Source organism: Manis pentadactyla, chromosome 7, assembly GCF_030020395.1.
Source record: "Manis pentadactyla isolate mManPen7 chromosome 7, mManPen7.hap1, whole genome shotgun sequence".
Classification (NCBI taxonomy): Eukaryota; Metazoa; Chordata; class Mammalia; order Pholidota; family Manidae; genus Manis; species Manis pentadactyla.
Window position 1 is genome coordinate 67,720,165 of NC_080025.1, and position 21,140 is coordinate 67,741,304.

At 36.1% G+C, this 21,140-nt stretch overlaps 1 pseudogene; it reads right to left on the reverse strand.

Moving 5' to 3' along the window:
* LOC118935428 (peroxiredoxin-5, mitochondrial-like) overlaps window positions 1-16,640 on the reverse strand; it is a 56,920-nt pseudogene extending 40,280 nt beyond the window's left edge.
* Between the last annotated feature and the right edge of the window lie 4,500 nt (window positions 16,641-21,140).

Consider the following 21,140-nt stretch of genomic DNA (forward strand, 5'->3'; position numbering starts at 1 on the left):
TCTCTCTGGGACATCCCTGAAGGACAATGGTGAAGGGAAATCTATCCAGTGAGTGTAACTTCAAGTGGTGCATTTGGTTGTTAAGGAGACTGGATACCAATTCGTGGACTGTGGCCAATGACTTGGCCAAATTTTCAAGGATTTGGAAGTCACATGATTGGAATATTGGTGAGAAGGAAGTCTGGGGAAAAGGTGTGTGAACAGATTTCTCTGAATGTACAGAAAATATGAAGATATTTGAGTCCCTGGTGAAAAAGATTTTAACAATCAAGTGGGTAGAGAGACTCATTCTATGGGTATTAATTAGCTTCTTTCCCTAACCACTTCTGTCATTCCCCAGGGGATTCACAAACAAAATGGCTATGGTGGCAAGTACGGAAATTATGCATGGGCTCAAGAATGTGGACTTTTACTCACCAAGGCCAGTCTGGCGATACTGCCCAGTCTGCCAGCAACACAGACCAGCAGTGAGCTCCCATTATGACACCATGACTTGGAGTCATCATACTGCTATCTGGGATAGGTTTATAACATTGGACTGCTAATCATCACAGAAAGGGCATTTTGTTCTCACTGGAACAGGCACCTGTGAATACAGATTTGCCTTCCTTGCAGGTAATGCTTCTTCCAAAACTACCATTTCCAGAATGCCTTATTCATTGCCATAGTATTCAACACAACATTGTTTCTGATCAAGAAACTAACTTCACAGCAAAAATGTCCATCAGTGGACCCATGCTTATGGGATCCATTGGTCTTCCCATGTTCCCCATCATCCCGAGGCAGTTGACTTGACAAAATGGTAGAATCGCCTTTTGAAGACTCAGTTACGATACCAGCTGGGTGGCACTATCTTTCAGGACTGGGTCAGTGTTCTTCAGGAGGCTGTATATGCTCTAAATCATCTCTCAATACTTAGTGCTGTCTTTCCTATAGCCAGGATACATGGGTCCAGGGATCAAGGGGTGGAAATGGGAGTGACATGACTGTTATACCTGGCGTTCCACTACCAAATTTTTTTCTTTCTGTTCCTGAAACTTTATGCTCTGCTGGTGTAGAGGTCTTAGCACCCAAAAGAGGAATGCTTCCACCAGAAGATGTAATGACAATTGCACTGAAGTGAAAGTTAAGACTGTCTCCCAGCCACTCTGGGCTCTTGATACCTCTGAGTCTTAGTAACTCCAAAGAAGGGAGTTACTAAGATTATTGATCCTGATGACCAAAGGGACATAGACTGCTATTCTACAATGGAAATAAGGAAGAGAATGTCTGAAATACAGGAGAGCCACTAAGTGTTTTTTAGTAATGCCACACCCTGTCATTAAAGTCAATGAACAGCTGCAATTTCATTAATTTCATAAATGTCCATAAATGGACAGTTATACATTTCATGAAGGACTACTAATGGTCCAGACCTTTCAGGAATGAAGGTTTGGGTCACCTCACCATGCAAAGAACCACAACCAGCTTAGGTATTTACTAATGGTAAGAATACAGAATGGTAGTGGAAAGGTAATTATAAATACCAGCTATAACTATATGACTAGTTGCAGAAATGAGTATTGTAATTGTTATAAGTATTTATTACTTACTGTGTTGTGAAAATGTTTGTATATATTATATAGACATTTATATAGGCATATTTGGAGAATGCTATTACAAAAACATAGATCAGAAAAATAAAAGAGATAAAATAATTATGAGAATTAGGATACATCAAAAAATAAAGAAGAAGATCAAATTAATAATTTTTAAAAACCTCTCAATGAGTACAGTCAACAGAGCACTCACAAGTGTGAGAAGCAGCTTCATATCAGTGAGTCCACTGACTGACAGATACCATCATCTATGTTACCAGTTGTTCTGCTGGACAAGAACTTTATTCCAAACCAATGAGAGTTTGTTTTAATTAATATGATCAAACTATTCCAGAGAGTAAAATAGAACATAATCACAAAAGAATATCACTTTTCACACAAATATTTTGAAATAACATTTTTAAATGATCGAGCTTTTATAAGATCCTAGATAGTCTTACCCAGAACCAAAGATTGTCTGCTTTGTTTTCTGTAAGCTATTCTCAATAAATGTTATGTTTATATGTGTTTGTTTACTGAGAACTTTCAGTTTTAAAGCCTCCGCTGACCTCAAGGAGGCCATGTTTGCTTCATTAGAGTGTAACGCAAATTCACTGGACTGACTACTTGAAGAATGGGCAAGAAAGAACAGTCAATTTTATTTATTTACTTTCTTCAAGACTCTTTCAGAAAACTTTTTGATTCACAGCAAAACCGAAGGGAAGATACAAGAGATTAATCATCTACCCACTCACTGCACACACACATAGCCTTCCCCATACCAACATCCCCCACCAGAGCTGTACTTTTGTTACAATTATCAGTCTACATTACTATGGCATAATTACCCAAAACCCATATTCACATTAGGGTTCATCTTAAGTGTTGTACATTCTGTGGATCGGGACAAATATATGATGACATGCAATCAACATTATGGTCTCAGAGTATTTTCACTGACCTAAAAATTCCCTGTGCTTTTCCTAGTCATACTTCCCCTCCCTTCATTCCCAAACCTGGCACTCACTCATTCTTCTCCATAGTTTTGTCTTTTCCAGAATGTCATATAGTTGGAACCACATAGTATACAGCCTTTTCAAATTGGCTTCCTTCATTTAGTAATATGCATTTAATGTTTCTCCATGTCTTTTCATGGCTAGATAGTTCATTTGTTTTTAGGCTGAATAATATCCCATTGTCTGGATATGCCACAGTTTATTTATCCATTACCTACTGAAGGACATCTTGGTTGTTTCCAAGTTTTTGCAATTATTAATAAAGCTGCTATAAACATCAATGAGCAGGTTTTTGCGTAAAAAAAGTTCTCGACTGCTGGACCATATGGTATGCCAGATTTACCTCCAGGTAAATCTGGGGACTTCCATATGATTGGGTCCCCCCAAGATTTTCAACTCTTTGACTTTTCCACACTGAGCCTCCAGCTATTCATCAAATGTGGTTCAGCATTTCCCACCCTGGCTCTGGTTTCTGCTGCGGTTCCCACTTGTGAGTCTCTGCTCCAGTAAGTGGCAGTTCCCTGTACTGGCCTGTCTGTCTCTCCAATCTTGGATGCAGTAGTGTGCCCTGTGTCCATCCCTCCTTTCTGGATCCAAGAACTGTTGATATTTTAATCTCTTCAGCCTTTTACTTGTTAGGATGAAGTAGTAACTTCCAGTCTCTTTACATGCAGAACCAGAAACCTTCAATTATACTTTGGAAATTATTTCAAAATACTGTGTAATGGAAAAGAGAGTTTCACTTACACATTTTTAAGGAAAATATGTTTTGTCCTCAGTGCTCAAGATGAAAAGTGATATTCTATGAAAAATGGAAAACTTCATATGAAATATTGAATTAACTGCAGAATACAATCCATTTTTACATGAGTATTTAGAAAACAAAATTGAAAAAATACAACTAATCTAAAAATTATTTATGATTAATTAAAATATGAGAAAGTGTGTATAGGATAATGACCCAAATAAACCAGAAACCAATTATTACTCATAGCTATAAATTTTACATCATTTGATAAGTATCAATCATAGCAATTACTGTGTCAGTACTGTTATAAAAGAAATCCATCTGAGTAATTTTTTAACTGTCTGGTCGCCAGAAAATCAGCATAATTGTAATGTGCCTTTGAATAATATTCAGTCTTTTATATGACAATGTTACTTTTAAGAGCTGCAAGCATCCCATAAAAACATCAATAAATACACAGAATATGGGCCATGAGCTACTCCTAACCTTGATGTTATTAAAAAAAAAAAGCTACTGCCATGGTACCTGAAATACTTCTTTGGTCTCCTGCCACAATTACAAGTTCTTTCTTTGGTTTTTCTTAAACACATTTGACAACTTGGGTTGCTCCTTATTATAAAGTTGTAAATGCATTTTTGAAAATTTGAAAGTGAAACCTGAACATAAGCTAAATGCAAAGATGTATATAAAAGTTGATAGAACTTAAGTGTGCTATTTTAATTTCAATTTGGAAAGATAGTATGGAATCCTAATAAAACAAGAGAGAATGCAGATTCTTGATTTGGGCATATTTGAAGGGTACCTTCTTTTGTCACTTTAAAATTTATTTGCTAAAACATCTGAGAGAAAATTAAGATGAAAATGAAATAGAAAACAAAATATAAAACAAAAAACCCCATTAAAATCAATATAAATAGTTCTGAATTCTAGAAGTGAATTTTAACAAAAATGTTTAGATTAATACTAAAGCACTTATTTAAGCAGTAGAGTATAATTAGTGAATAAACTCTTGGATTATATGATGATCAAGAAGAGAAATGAATCATATGAACATATTTGAAATACTAATAAAATATCATACACTAAATAACTAAAATACACTACTATAATGGGAATATGTATTAAAAAAACAAACCCTAATATGCCCTGCCATATTATGGCTTACATGGGAAGAAATTTGAGAGATGTTTCCCCAATTTGACAGGTCCTAAAAACCTGATATTATCTGATAACAAGTTGTGAAGCTGAAATATTTCTAACAGAGGTATTTTTTCCTAATAAATTCTAAAAAAATAATTATTAAATTAAGAGGCAATCAAAATTATGCAACCAAAAATGTAAGAAAAAAGTATTATTAGAAATGTGTCAGGACACTAAGGCCTGCACAAGAATTCCTTGACTTTTTTGCTAACGTGATTTTAGAAAAAAGTCTAGATTACCTACTGGCTGACCAAGGAGGAGTCTGTGCCATAGCAAGTAACTTGCTGTACCTGGATCAATACCTCTGCTACTGTAGCACATACAAGAAATGAACAAACAAGGAACTTGGCTAAAACAGGTTAGTACCCCTTCAGGTACATTCTTTGATTTATTTGATACCAAATGGTTTCGTTCAGTGGCTAAGAAGTATATTTCAATCTTTTGATATTGTCCTCCTAATAGCCATCGTTGTCACCCTGGTGTACTATGTTCTTTCAAAGATTTTAAGCACGTGTTTGCAGCCATCTGCAATACACTGAATGGTCTCACTATGCTTGGAGAAAGAGAAACAAGATGAACAATGAGGTAAACAATCCTTCCAGGCAACTGACATCACAACCTGTGAGTTTAATGGTAAGACAAGAGCAGCTTAACTCTGTTGGTGACCAAGAGTGGTGCTAATACAAATTTTTGGTCAATTTCTCATGTGAGAGAATAGCCAACAGCAGGGTATTGTTAAATTAACTCATCAAGGAAGCCATTAGACTGATGTAGCTCTAATGTTGCGGTGACCTATGTAAGATACCAAAATCTAAACCTATAAATGCCTCAAGCTTACAAAATCAAAACACTAAGAACAACCAATCAGAAACAGCCAACTAGGCTTTGTGTTACAGCCAATCAAATAATTTCCTTTCTTTGCTCCCACACTTTCTCTACATAAGTCATTCCCCTGGCTCCTCTGCAGGAGTGCTCCTATCAATTTCCAGTTAGGCACTGCTTGATTCCAACCTGTTTTGTTCAAATAAACACTTAATATTTTTTTAAAAAGTATGTCAGGAAATCAATTAATAAAATGTTAACTGGATTTTATATTTGTGGTATTTGCAGCTTCAAAAAAAATGCTTTCTTCCTGATTCCTTCTAAAAAAATATTCACTTTCTTATTTAATTTTGTATTATAATTTTGTGGTTAAACAGAGGATCCTGAAATTGTATGTGCTTCAGGACCCCAATGGGCCCATATGGTGTCTAATGCCTGTGTTATAACCTTAGGGGACTCTGTTGTGAATAAACAGGAGTTTATTGTATATATTTTTACGGATTTAGCTTTGGCATAAGATGGACTCCAAGTAACTTTTCCCTTCATTAAGATACCAAATGATCCTTTTAATTCTTCTGTGTGGCTTTTTATCTTTTTGTCTCTAAGTTCAAAATTTATTTCTTTTCATACAGAACTTGCTTTTGCTTATTAAGAGGTAATTTTCTCATTTATTAATATAAACAGGAATCCTTCTCTGCTTTTCATGATATTGCTCCATCTGTGTGATGTGAGAATATGAGAGAAACTGTTTAAACCAAGGATTCCAGAATAAGTGTTAGTTTTTCTTTTATATAATCTGTTCAGTATTTTACTAAGACAATAATCAGAAAATTTATTCAGCCAGTAGATAGATTCCTCAGAGCACCCTTTAATATGACTAGATGAAAACCTATTTTAATCCTTTCACTTGCAGAGCATCTTTATATTTCCTATGCCATAAAATGTATTTGCAAAATACTAATCTATACAATTGCACATATATCAAGGAGCATATGCTTTCTTTACCTAGGGTACTAGAAAATGTTTACTTCCAAACATCTCACTACTAGCCTTTTGTAAATATTTGTTGTATACTTTTTATAGGTAAAAAATACAGGGAAAGTTATCTCCTGTATTATTTTCCTACTGTCACTACAATTTACGGAAAAATTCTGGCTTAAAATAACATCCATATATTACTCTCAGCTCAGTGGGTCAGAAGTCCAGGGACCATGTGGCTCTGCTGGCTCTCTGTACTGGGATTCCCAAGGGCAACATCAAGATGTCAGCAAGACTGTGTCCCTTCATGGAGGGTCCAGGAAACAATCTGCTTCAAGCTTGCTCAGGATTGGCAGATTCAGTTCCAAATTTCTATAATGTCTGAGAAAAGAAAATGACTGGATTTTCTTATCTGCCTCTGAAAAACTCCACTATACACTTATGAACAAACAAGAATGAAAAGGTAAATAACACATTGCTATTATTAATATACTTTTGATCTTATGGATCCATTAAATGGGGCTTGGGGTTCCCCAGGAGTTCACAGGAAACACTTTGAGAACCACTGTTCTAGTGGAACAACAGATAAAAGATTACCTAATAGAGTGGCAAGGAAGAGGACCATAGAAAGTGTTCATTTGTAACTAAGTACCCAGGACATTCTGCTACGAAGGACATCATTCTCTGTGTTGAATTGTCCTTCCCAATTCTGGGCATGAGAGGAAAAAAACAATAATAAACTCAACCATATATTTTAATTTACTTTAGAGTAAATTTAATAAATTCCAATCTCTTAAAAAGTAATTATGTGAGGAAATGTATGAAGATTTTATTTTCTTGTTATTTAGCAATTTATTCTTTCGATTTTGGATCTGGAGTCTGAAGAATGCTGATGGTCTCAGACTTTCAAACTTGCTTGAAACCAGTGTTTCTCACTAAAACACACTATGGTCAGGTTTTCCACTAGTGGCTGATTTAAGCTTCTACCTACCTTCTATTTTTAATAAGGTATCCATAATTTTATTTGAAGAAACTTAGGACCATTTCTTTTCTGTCTGCAAAATCAAAGGAAAACAGCCACCAGCTGGACATGTTATTTTAGTGGATATGCAGTTAAAATAATTTTCTGCAAGATTACTGACAAACTTCTCTCTGTCCTCAGCTCTATTAGTGGGAGTCCTGTTAGAGTATTTAGTTCCTGAATATGATTACCTAAATCCTAATGGGAAAAAAATGAATAAAAGAATGTAATTCCCATATACATTTCATTACAATGTTTTTGAACTCACATTACTAGTTTGCTAGGCATTACAAACTTCATAATTTTTTATCTTCACCTACAATAAAGTGCACTGTGAATTACTTATTTACCTGACTTAACACCAGAATTCTATGCTTTACTGAATGCTTTATATACTAGAAAATTAGGAGTTGCCTGGCATCCTTAACGAATCATTAAAAAAATTGATGCTCTCATTCAGAGCAGGTGGGAAAAGAGCAACACATATTATTAAGAAACGTGCAGATACCACACATGATGTTGGACAAAAGAGGTTCCAAAAAATAAAATCAGTTACTCATGTTAAGTTATAATACTCTTCCTCCCATTTATTCCCATTATTTTATCAGACATTTAGTTATTTATGAACAGCACTGGATCCTGGGCCAGGCACTGAGCTGAGCACTGAGATTACATTTGTGAAAAGACGTACAGTTACATCTTGCCAGCTTTACTTTGATGAGGGAATTCTAAACTGGTAGCACACAATCTAAATCCACCTAAAGACATCCTAAAACAGAGTGTTTTGTTTCTTACTAGTTTTTTCAAAGGTCTTTTTTTTTTTCGAGCAGTTGTAGATTCACAGCAATTCTGAAATGGAGAAAGGTTTCCTTATGTCTCCTGCCCCAAAGCATGTATAGCCTTCCCCATTACTACACCCCCCCATCACAGTGGTGCATTTGTTACAAATGATGAACTTACACTGATATATCATTATCACCTGAAGTCCATAGTTCACATTAGGATTCACTCTTAGGGATGTACATTCTATGGATTTGGACAAATTTAATTTTATATACCACTGTTTTGATAATATATAGTTTCACTGCCCTAAAAATCCTGTGTTCCACCTCTTCATCCTTTCCATCCTCACTCCAACCCCTGGCAACTATTGTTCTGTTCACCGTCTCAGTAGTTTTGCCTTGCCCAGCATGTCAGAGATGCAGTAATGTAGTCTTTTCAGATTGGCTTTTTCATGACTTTTCAGGGCTTGATAGCTCATTTCTTTCTCACACTGGATGATATTCCTTTTTCTAAATGTACCATGGTTCATTCATTTGCCTACTGAAAGACATATTCGTTTCTTCCAAGTTTTAGCAGTTATGAATAAAGTTTCTATAAGCATTTGTGCACAGGTTGTTGTGTGGACATAACTTTTCAACTACTTCAAGTAAATACCAAGTAGTATGATTACTGGATCGTATGGTAAGAATATATTTAGTTAGGTAAGAAACCACTGAACTGTCTTCCAAAGTGGCTGTACCATTTTGCATCCCACCAGCAATGAATGACAGCTCCAGTTGCTCCACATCCTCACCAGCATTTTGTGTTGTCAGTATTCTGGATCTTAGCCATTCTAATAGGTGTGTAGTCATTTCTCATTTTAGTTTTAATTTTCATTTTCCTGATGATATATGATATGGAACACCTTTTCATATACTTACATGCATTTACATATCTTCTTTGGTGAGGTATATGTTGAGGTTTTATTCCTTTATTGTCTTTTGCAAATATTTTCCCTCAGTAGATGGTTTGCCTTTTTCCTCTCTTAACATTGTCTTTCATAGAGCAGAAGTTTTTAATTTTAATCAAGTCTAGCTTATAAATTCTTTCTTTTATGAATTTTACCTTTAGTGTATCAAAGTTATCATAAATCCCAAAGTCATCTAGATAATTCTCCTATGGCTTTGTGTTTTACATTCAGGTCTGTGATTAATTTTAAATTAATTTTATGAAGGATGTAAGGCCTGTGTCCAGATTCTTTTCTTTGCATGTGACTGCCCATTTGTTTAGCTCCATTTATTGAAAAGACTACCTGTAATCCAGTGTATTGCTTTTCCTCTTCTGTCAAAGACTGGTTGAACATATTTACAGAGTTCTATTTGGGATCTCCATTTTGTTCTATTGATCTATTTGTCTATTCTTCCACCAACTTCACACAGTCTTATTACTGTAAACTTACAGTAATCTTGAAGAAGGGTAGTATCAGTCTTGCAATTTTGTTCTTTTTCAAGATTATGTTGGCTGTTCTGGGTCTTTTGCCCCTCCATATAAAATTTAGAATCAGTTTGTTGCTATCCACAAAACAACTTTCTGGGATTGTGGTTGGGATCGCATTGTATCTATTGATGAAGTTGGGAAGAACTGACATCTTGACAATATTGAGTCTTGCCTACCTCTTTTTTTAAGTTATTAATTTGAATTTAAGTATCTGTAGATAGGCATTCCCTTTCTTTCATTGAAAGTGTGTTCTCTGGACCAGCAGCACTGGCATTGGCTAGGAGCCTGTTAGAAATGCAGAATCTCATACTCATACCAGACCTATTGAATTATAATCTGAATTTCAAAAAATTCCCCAAAAGATTTGTATATAAATTTGAGAAGCACTTGACTAGTTCACAATGAGCTTGAGGTTTATCATTGGCCCATACCATATGTACCTGACTCCCAAGCCAAATAATATTATAGTTCGCGAAGCAAGCACAGTTGGAGAGAAAAGGTAATGGTTAGCTTTCATTGTACTGAGGAGGTATGCAAACAAAAAATGCAAAGGGGAAGGCACTGTAATTTTGTGGAAGCATTGTCTAGGGAGATACTCACTCTTTGGTAAGAGAAAGAGTTGGAAAAGTTTTCAAAGAGGTGGCATTTAAGCTGGAATCCCAAGAACAAGAAAAGTCATAAAAGCACTTCCTAGGCAAGGACAGGAAACATGACGGACCATGGTATATTGGGAGAATAGAAGTTGCTATAATAAAGTGCACCTTAGACTGAATAGCAGGCTGAATAGGATGGAGGAACCAGAAATATAAGTATGGGAACTAGCTTAAGATCACATCAATGTATGCCAGCCTATGTAGAAAGTTATAGAAATCATTTGTAAACAGAGTAGTAGTATCAGATTTGAACTTTGAGTCAAACACATAGAGAAGCAATGCTAACTCTGTGGGTGACTGATATTCTAACATGTATAAATCAGTATCCTGAATACTCTGATAAAATTGAAAAACTTTACTTAGAGAAGAGACACACAAAGTATAGAGCTTGGTTCAGTCTACAAGGTGCATTAGTCTACAGCTTTAGCTATACCCAATACAATATCCTCACTGCCAATCAATAAGCATGAGTGAGGACCCAGGACTATCTGCATCCAATTTCAGTATTTTAGCATGACTGATCATCCTTCTACACGTCTCCTTCCTTTGGCGAAGTTCTCATCTATTTAGATACAGTAGTCTCTAAAACAGTACCTCACTTGGCTTGACTTCACATGTGCAACTCCCCAAATCGGAATGAGTACTTTGCATTGAGCTGTGTGTGTAAAATCTCCCACTAAAAACGAAGTGTGATATGACAGAAGGATAATATATTGATCTGATTAGATAGTATTCCCTAGATGTAGAATCTTTTACCGAATTAGCAAGGTAGTAATTTAAGAAGGTTTTGAGGTTTGTGACACTTGGGGAATAAATGTATTACTAAAATACAAATTTTTGGCATCTACTGGATGCCAAAAACTAAGTTAGTTATTTTCACAAAAATAATTTTTATTAACCTTAAACCTTTGTTGTAAAGAAGGTTCATCAAATCCATTTTCATGTTTTTCAGCAAAATGAGACTTAAAGCTATTTTGTTACTGCTCAATAATAAAGCCAACAGGTGAATATATTTCTGAAACATTATGACAAGGATGTATAGCTATTCACCAGTCCTGTTTCTCCTTCCCACCTGGAAATAATGTAGGACCACAATTTTTTTTTAGACTTCACCACATATGAATGGTCTCTACTACAGAATGCCATGGAAATGATGCATATAACATATTTAGGCAGTTCATAACTTCTGAGTGATCTCCATTCATTATTTCTCACCCATTAGCTGATTTTTGATGCTCAACTTGACCTAAGAGAGCATGAGTTGAAGGTGATCTTCCTTCCACAACCTGGGACCCTGTAGGACTTTCATGGAAATACACCCCCTTTCCACTCTCCCCCCGCGGATCAGCAACACCCAATTGGACTTTATACCTACAAAGTAATCAAACACCCTCTGTTATATAATGCCACTGAGATTTCAAGAGTTATTTCTAATAGAAACTATCATCACCCTGCCTTGTTGAACCACTTATAAGAAGCCCTGAACCGTGGAAGTGTGGTTGGGGAGATTGACGTTGTCAGGGAGCAGTTTATAAGTAGCATCTTGGGTCTAATCCTGGAACAAAATTTGAAAGAATCCAGGGAACACCAATGATGAAGGCACTGGAATCTTGAAGGATCTTAAATTGTTCGTTTTTCTTTTGCCCAATGCTCATCTAAGGCAGGATTATGGGAATTTCCATAACGTTTTGTTTCATTATACCAATGAGATTATGTTCTGGTGAGAAGAAAGCTCTAAATTATCGCATATTTGTGAATCCCTCCTACTGGTAATACGAGTTTCCCTTACTTCTTCGTTATTTTGCAAAACCTGCAAAATTGTTACAAAAATTTTTAGATGATGTGTATATGACTCAGTATTCCAGGATGTCTCTAGACAATTGATTTAGCACTTTGAGTTACCTTTCAGATTTGAGATTCTAGTTTCATAATCATATGGCTTGAATGTTTCAAACAAAGCAAGAGCAATAAAGCCAATCATGTCCAGTCCACAAGACCTAAATGAGAAGATTGAAGCTTCCTAGAAATGCAGGAGGAAATAGTATTTGATAATAAAGCAAGTTCTCCCATTCTGTTCTCTCTCAGAGTCCTATTTTTTTCCCTTTATCTTGTTTACTAAATATGCAATTATTTTAACTGTTTCTTTTCGAAATTTGTCTCTTTCACTAGAATACACATTAGAAGAGGTTTTGTCTTCTTTATTTTTCATAGTTGTATCCTGGGCCTACCATAGCACCAAGAGTACAGTAGACAATAATTATTTTCAAAGGTGTGAGTTTAATGCTTTAAAAACAAAATTTACTTTATTAATATTTACCACTAGAGGGCGTTTTCCTTCCACCTTAAAATCCTAGAACCTTTTTTTTTTTTTTTTTAAACTGGAAGTACTAAGTACACTTTATTAACTTGTGAAGATAAAATATTTCAGATCAATCATCTCAAACTATTAAGAGTGCATATTCTTTATGGCAATATTACCTTAAAATACCTATTTTAAGCATTCATATTCTATAGTTAAACTAGCTAGAATAAACCATTCAGACTTTCCAATGTAGATCAATACCTCATTGTATCAATACACACATATACATACATATGTAGGACTATGTAAACAATTTAAATGATATAAAATAGACATAATGGTCAAAAACCATGCATCTTATAGTATTTTAGTTATCTAAAGGTATATTATATACTTTATAAGATTTAATAAGATATTAATACTTCTGATTATGTTAAAAATAAAGTATTTTTCGACAGAAAAGGACAAAACAAGAAAAGTGGTTACAATAAGGTTATTTCTCACCTTGAGTTGCTGTTCAGACTCCTCTGGAAGCAGATTCTGAGATGAAGTAGCATGCAAGGTGTTCATTAGGAAATGACCTTGGGATTAACACCTGCGGAAGGAGGGTGAGGAAACAGGATTGGGCAAAGACTGAATTCAAACTAACAAGGTTGACAGAAGTCAATCCTAGAGCTTGCTCTGGAGCTAAGACAGTCACTTAGAGTAGACCAAAGTTAGACCAAAATGACTGGTCGGTCATTGCATGTGGGCTACCAGGGAACTGGAGAAGTTGGGAGAGTCATTAGGCGCAGCTGAGAAATCCCTACAGAGATTGGAAACTGAGGTATAGGACATCAAATCCTAATTTGAAGGGAGATCTTGAAAGTGCTTGGCTGTGTCTATCACAGCTTAGTTTTATGGGGAATTTATGTGAACTGGGAATTAACTGGGGACTCTGGAATTGGTAAGCATAGTTAGGAAAAAGTACATTTTGTAAAACAAGTAGAATTGTTTCAATGTACTGATTATTTTCAATTAACATATGGATGTTTAAAGCATATTGTTAAAATAACAGGTCAGAAATCAAGAGGAAAGTGTAGTTATCTTGCATAAGTGAGTGGTGTTTCAAGAGGAACAAAGCAGTTATTGAAGTAATTTAATATTAATAAAGCTATTATGCTTTGCTATATTTTGATATATATATGCTTGTTTTAATTCTAAATGTTGATATTAATATCCTTGAGTAGAGAACATTGTGTTTTAACTATCAAGAATTTCCAGATTATTTAATAGCTAATTTACCCAAAGGCATTTACAAAAAAAATATAGATGAGTAATTGTGTGGGGGGACTTCTCTTAACTGTAAAATGAGAACTTTCTGTTAATGTTCTTTGTCAAAAGGCATCCCTTTGTCCTTTATCCTCTTTTTCCCACTTCTTAGAGCATATTTTTTCTTAATTCTGTGTGACTGAGAGTAGAATAAAGTCCCTAGGAGGAAACGATATTATCAACAATTCTGTGATTCAGTTTCAAAGAAATGAAAATTCTGTGTTTAATCACTTTCCTAACAAGTTCAAGGAAAGTCTTCTGTAGGTTTTCAGTCTCATTTACCAGAAGATGGCATCCTCGCTCCTCAGCAGCAAACCTGGAGGATTTGAAATGCCTCAGTATCAGTCATATCTCCCCTTGAAAGCAGTCTAATAAAGAAGGCGCCTTCAGCCTATTTATCGGAACCTATCGAGAATCTTTGTGTGCAGGTGCAACTAATCCTTTCAAGATGTAATGAAGCTCAATAAATCCTCCTCTTGCAATAGCTTTACTGGTCTTTGAGACCGATTTTGCTTTTTGTGAGAAGGAAAGTGCCGAACAGCTTTAGCACAATGCTGTATGTTTAAGCAATAAGGAGACTGCCCCATTGTCTCATGTCAAGCTGCCTGGGATGCAATTTCCTTTTTCCTGTTCTCAAAATTAGCTGATGAGAGCAAGTTCCCCAGGTGAGCATAAGTTTTCCAGTTTTTTTTTTTTTCACTGTAAAGTAGGTGACCAAAGAACCATGCCTTCACTAGCTGTTTTTCTCAACTTTATGTGCTGGGAAATTCACTTGGGCACAAATTACCCTTCTATATTTCTATTACTGATTCTTACTAGTAGAAGAAAGTACTTACCTGTTGAAGCTATGAATCAGAAATTTTCAGAATTATTATAAACATTAGGATCATGAGCATGCAAGTTATTTACATATGTCATTTTATGTAATAAGTTATTATTTATGTAAAACAAGATAATACACCTTGGATTGAATATCCAGTATCCATAATTTCAAGCTACCATGTTTTGTCATTTCTTAGGAAATCTCAAATTTTCAGGTGTAGTTAGTTAGAAACACTGTTGCTATTTGTCTTTCTCACACTATTTGTCTTTCTGTGAGAAATAGTCCACTTAATAAATGAACAGGTCTTTAAATTATTCTTAGCTTGAGAAAATTGCAATAGTATCCACTGATAAGCTATGGGTCCATGTCCTTTTCTTTCAGTTTAGAAAATCAGTAGCTGCTAATGAGAGTGGATGAAAAGCAAATGCAGAATAGGCCTGCTACTCACGACAATTATTTAGTGTTCATATCTTTTTCTTTTAATATTCTTCAACTTTCCTATAACCATTTCACTGAAACATGCTACCAGTGACTGGACTGAAAATTAGATTTAGAAAGGACATGTTATACCTATCCCAAGTTATCACTCTCTAAGACTATATGCTAGTTGCTGAAGGGCTAACTAAACAATACATTCTCTACAAAGCAACCAGAGGGATCTTAAAAAATCCTCAATCAGATTGAGTTCATTTCCTGCTTAAGATTTTCCAACAGTATCAAATTGCACTTAAAATTAAGATCCATACAAATCCTTGTGTCACATGCATTTTGAGTGGCTCCTGACATCCCTTGCCCAATCTCTGGTCTTCACATGGTCTTCTCTGTGTGTCTCTGCATCGTCTCCTCTTTTCATAAGGACAGTAGTCATTTGACTTAGAACCCACCCCAATACAGTATAAACTCTGCAAAAACACTATTTCCAAATAAGGTCAGATTCTAAGGTTTGGGTTGATACGGATTTTGTAACGATGCTGTTAGACTTACTATACTCAAAGTTTCACATTTTTCTTCTTTTTTCTTTTCCACACCAGGAGTGTTTATTGCAGAAATTTGGCAAACTTATCCAACTGGGTGGTTCCAGTTTAGGTTGGGCTGAGGCCCTCTGCCCAGGTGTGGGCAGGTGAAAGGGATGGAAGGGATACCTCTGGGCTCAGGGCCTCAGAGCTGCTGGGGGTCAGGCTGTAGGTGAGTCCTATGTCATCCAGTTCCACGTTCAGAGACTTCACCACACCATCCTCTATCACCACGCATTTAAAAAAATTCCTCTTGAATCTTGTTGTCTATGATTCTATCCTCTGCCCGTTGAACTCTACCTGCGCTGGCCTGATTTTGGTTCCTGAAATGGAGCAACTCCATACACCATGGAGACTCTCTTGAGTCATGGATTCTCAAAGAAAGACACCAACCAACTATCTAGTAACAAATCTGTCTTCTTCCCAAAGGCCGCAGTGGAGTCGGCCAGGAGCCGATCCTTGCCTCTTGTGCTGTGGGCTCGTCCCCACTCATCAATCACAAAGACAACGTTAACACTCAGACATGTCACCACCTGGACCCCCTTGACCATTAGAACTCCAGCCTGCTACACAAACCCTGGCAGGTGGGTCTTACAGCAGCCAGAGGTAAAGGTCCCAGGGACTTCAAACAGCACGCCGTTCTTGCTCTTGAACAGCTCTGCCAGATTTACCTTATTCTCAGGATCTCTTTCAAACACCACCACAGGCAGGATAGCATCTTCCACCTTCATTAGCACCACAGCTGAGACGGAGTTTCTGAGACCACAGGGTCCTGCCCTACTCTCCGCCTGGTTCCAGGAACCCTCCCGCTCACACCGCCTCTCTGGCACCAGGCGGGACCTGGGACGACAGCCGCGCGGACCACAACCCAGAGGGAGGAAGCAGTCCCGCCAAGTGCAGGCCGGGCCTGAGGTCATCACCTCGGCGACCCGACCCGCGGTTGGCGGCGGCTGGAGGCGGGGCCAGTGGTGGCTGGAGGCGGGGCCAGCCACTTACTTGGTATTCTTTGTGATTTTTGTGTTGATTCCTTCACTGTCTTCTTCCCACCCAGCATTACAATATCAGGTACCCGAGACAAGAAACACTGTCTCTATGTTTATGTGCTAGACTGATACACATAGAAATTCAGTAAATGCTTTTTAATAAATGAGTGAAGTGGTACTTTCAGTCATCATAGCTGAAGTCCTTTATGTTCTGATTCCATGCTAAATAAAAATCTCCCTCTGCATTCATTCTCAGTTATATTTCTCATTGTAAATTAACAAATTGTCCATCTTCTTTCCACATTTTATTTTGTAGTATAGACTTTGCATCCATAAGTATATTGGCTCCTGAAATCTGGCAGATCACGTTTCAGAGCATGTAAGGACCAGATATTTCTTGCTGAATACAAAAGGTTTAATTCTACTTTATGTGGCCTTTGTTTGGCTAATCTTGAGGATATCCCTTGGAGATACTCTCACTCAACACAGCCTCTCTTTATTCAAACATCTCTTACCTCCAATAACAGTCATTGGAAACAGAGGAAAACTAGCAGAGGACAAAGATAATCATAAATCCTGAAAGGATCTTTGAATATCAAAATAGACATTATAGATGCAATCTCTTATTTAATTATTTGTATAGGTGTTTTAAATTCCTGTTGTTGATATTCTGTCACAGATTGTATCCTTGGCTGCACATTAATATCACGTGAGGAGCTTTTAAAAATCCTGATTCCCCGGTAGCAACCTGGACCAAATACATCATAATATCCGACCCTCAGATTTTGAGGTCTCAGCACTTTTTGAAAGGATTCCAGTGCAGCAGTGGTTGACAGTCACTGCTCTATCTGCCCTGTTTTCTCGGAAGGGTTAAGTGCTCCTGAGCATTGTTCCTCTTTCATGGGGCTGGTTCTCCGGCGGTGTCTTGGTGTCTACCAAAGAGTTCTTGTCTTTCATCCAGCTTGCCTTCGGGTGTTTGGCTCTTTCAGCTTATGAAGCTACCTTAGGGTAGAGTGCTCAAACTACACTTGGCCCTTTTACTACTCACGGTTTTCAGCAATTCTGGTAAGGGAGCAAAATTAGCCTTAGAGAGAGGTATTTCTGCTCTTTTATTCTGTGTGTTTTTCTCTAACACTGCCAGATGCTTACGGTATTGTCTTCTGTCTGCACCCCGGAAGGCTACCTTGAGACAAACACTCTAGTCCTGGTGGAGAGGGGTGTGTCGTGCGGGATGGCGGAGGCACAAGAAATGTGCTCAGGCTGGCAGATAGACTAGTCCCTTTGTGGTACCCCATGTAATCCTGCTACAGTTGCTCCAGCTCCCTGCCACTTCCAGCATCCACCATGGAAGTTCTGTGGCTTTATTTCTGTCAAGTTTTAAAAGTCATATTCTTTCAAAAGTTTGTTGAGCTAACATTCTTCTACCTGATCACAGTTTGTCTCCTTTCAGTCTCTCAGAAGTAATTCACTTTGGATCTTCTAAAACTTCCCATTCCTGAGCATGGCTATACATGTATGCAATTTAAAAAATATTACACACTTTCAGTTCTAGGGTATAATGTGAGGGAAGAAGACTACAGTGTGAGCTCAGTATGCCTTTTGTCTAATGCCATGGTGTAATATCAAGTTACACACATTTAACACTGCACAATACACACACACACACACACACATTTTTCTTCATACTCAAAGATGGCACTACTGATTTTAATATACTTAAGAAAATTTGACACGTTTCTGGTAGTACCTTAGCTACAAATCAATCAATGGAACATCTAGTGAGTACGTACTATTCTGTGTCTAGAACTAAGCTAGAAGCTGCAGATATAAAGATAAATTGGACATGCTTTTTTTTTCCTCTCCAAAAGCTCACCATCTGGTTAAGATGCTAGTCAGGTAAAAATATGGAATATATCTCTGTGCATATATGTGAGTAAAGAGTGCTAGAATAGAAGCATAATCTGGGAGTTTTCTTGAAGACAAGAAGAAGATAAACTAAATACTATGGCCTATACCTTTGAAGGACTAGGTCATTACCTGTCATTGCTTTTTTGGTTTGTGTTCATTGTCAATTCCTGTGTTCCTCACCTGAGGTCAGAGCCCCTCTTACTGGGAGGACAGTGAGGCTTTGACTTCATAGTTGCAGCCACTTGACTTCCTATGGTCATGGTTCTCTGAACACGCAAGGCCCTCCTGTTGGTTTTCCATTCTGTACAAAATTGAACGGTGACTTTGCCTGTTTGTCTTGTGAGCCATGTGGAGTCTTTGCTTAAAATACATCACTCTATCTTAGCTCAGTGTCAGATTGACCTGCATGTAGTCAGGGTTTAGCTGGAAAGTAATCTATGTGGCAAGTGCATTTCCTAAGTTAATTGTATTGTTTTCTGCATGGGGTCACTATATTTGATTTTAAAACTCATCCTGTTACTGCAATTCTTCATAACCAGCTGGTCTAGAATAGCTTGAGTAAAGAATCCCAACTAAATAGAGCTAAAATGTGTTTTCAGAAGCCACATCTTATCTGAGAATCTTGTTTGTATTTTCTCATATGGGGCATAGATTTCTTGTGCTTTATTTTTTTGAGAATAAAAATATATTTTAAAAGATTGTTATGGTTTAATTATATGAAAGCATTAAGTTGCATTTTCCTTTTTTACATTTTAGATAATTTGGGGTGTCATTGGTAATGTTCAGAAAAATGGAAATTATTTTACATGACATCATATTTCTATGACATTTCATATCTTTCTAAATATTGTATTTGATAATTCATGGTACTTCTGAAATTTTCTGATATTTTTCCATAAATATTTCATTATTCCTGTTTTCCATTTATTTCATTTTTGTCTTTAATGTACTAAGAATGTGATCAAGGTAATAAAAACTATATAATTAATTAGAAAGTACTGATAAAATTGAGAGATGATTGAGATACTGTGAATTAAAGTATTTACCCAGATAGTTTAATTCCAAGTTCAACTTTTGCCCAAATATTTCAGATAGTAGATATTTTTATTACATAGTTAATTGCAGATATATAACTGGGTAACTTACAGAGTTGAGTTAGTTAGCAATGAATAAGAAGCCCAGTATCTTTTAAATGAAACAAGCTTTAAACACTTTGGAGAAAATTCACCACATTTAAAACATAATTTTGTCATATCCTAATGGGAAAATCTCTTTTTTTAGTTGTAACTTCTTAAAAATTACTCCTCAGTTTAAAAATATTAGGTGCTATGTGATTAAGATTGATAGTTTTTTCATTTCAAAAGTAGAGGAATTAAAGTTCTTTTACAAATTTACTGCTTGTTTGAAACCACAGTCATTTGGAGAATTCATACAATATCAGCTTTCTCAATTCACAAAGAATCTGGGGAAACAACTCAAATAAGAAAATATATACAGCTCCACTGGGATTTTAGAATTAAGAGATAATGGCAGAAAAGAGCTGTTGTTAAGAAAATGTTCCTGAATAAACAGGTTGTCCACATTTCTCCATGTTAATCTATCTCATTTATTATTTGAATTTTAAATTACTTTCTTTCCTCTATCCAACTAGGTTTTATTCTCTGTCCTCATGTGAAAGTTTAGAAAGAAAAGCATACTTTGAACAAGTAAGGCCTTGAAAGCTAAAAAAGTACTTTTGGGGTCCAGGTTTAATTATTCAGTATTTGCAAGTATACTTATTCAATAGTTATTCATTTGGGTTCTCCAGCAGTGAAAAATTATAATCTTGTGATTTATGGCACCTAATACCTTTTAATAAAAATAGAAGAATTTAGTAAATGAACTAAATTTGTGTACAGAATCTACATGTCAAGCACTTTGACTCTATTCATGTAATTACAACCTCAAATAGCATTAGTTAAATTATAAGGACTGACAGTGATTGAAGCTATCACAGATTTACAATGTGTCATTTTTCCCTCCCAGGGGTTTTTAACTTAAAGAAAGATAAATGTTGAGATCAAAACTGAGTGGGGCCAGTTCTCCACTTGAATCTATGTTCCTGGCATCAAATTTATAGGCGAAAGTTCTTATATGGTTGGATAACAGGAATCAATTTAAATTGAAAGATTTTAAGAGTCAGTTAGCTGATAATTTATATTACAATAACATAAGAAGAGTTTGTGTCATAGTAAAGGATTTCTGTGTGGTATTGCAATTTAAAGTTTATACACATTTTCTGGCACATTAGATGTACTCAACATTTGTTGAATTAACGAACTAAGGCTTATATTATAATCAAAACTTAATAATGATAAAACAGAAGGAATATAATGCAAATGGTAGAACTATCAAATAATATAGCTATCAGTTTTAGTACTTGCAATACATTTTATTGTCCCACTTGGTACATCTGCCATTCTCAGTATTTCATCACTTCAGTTTGTATATTAAAGCCACATGGAATAGACTAATTTTCAGCCACAG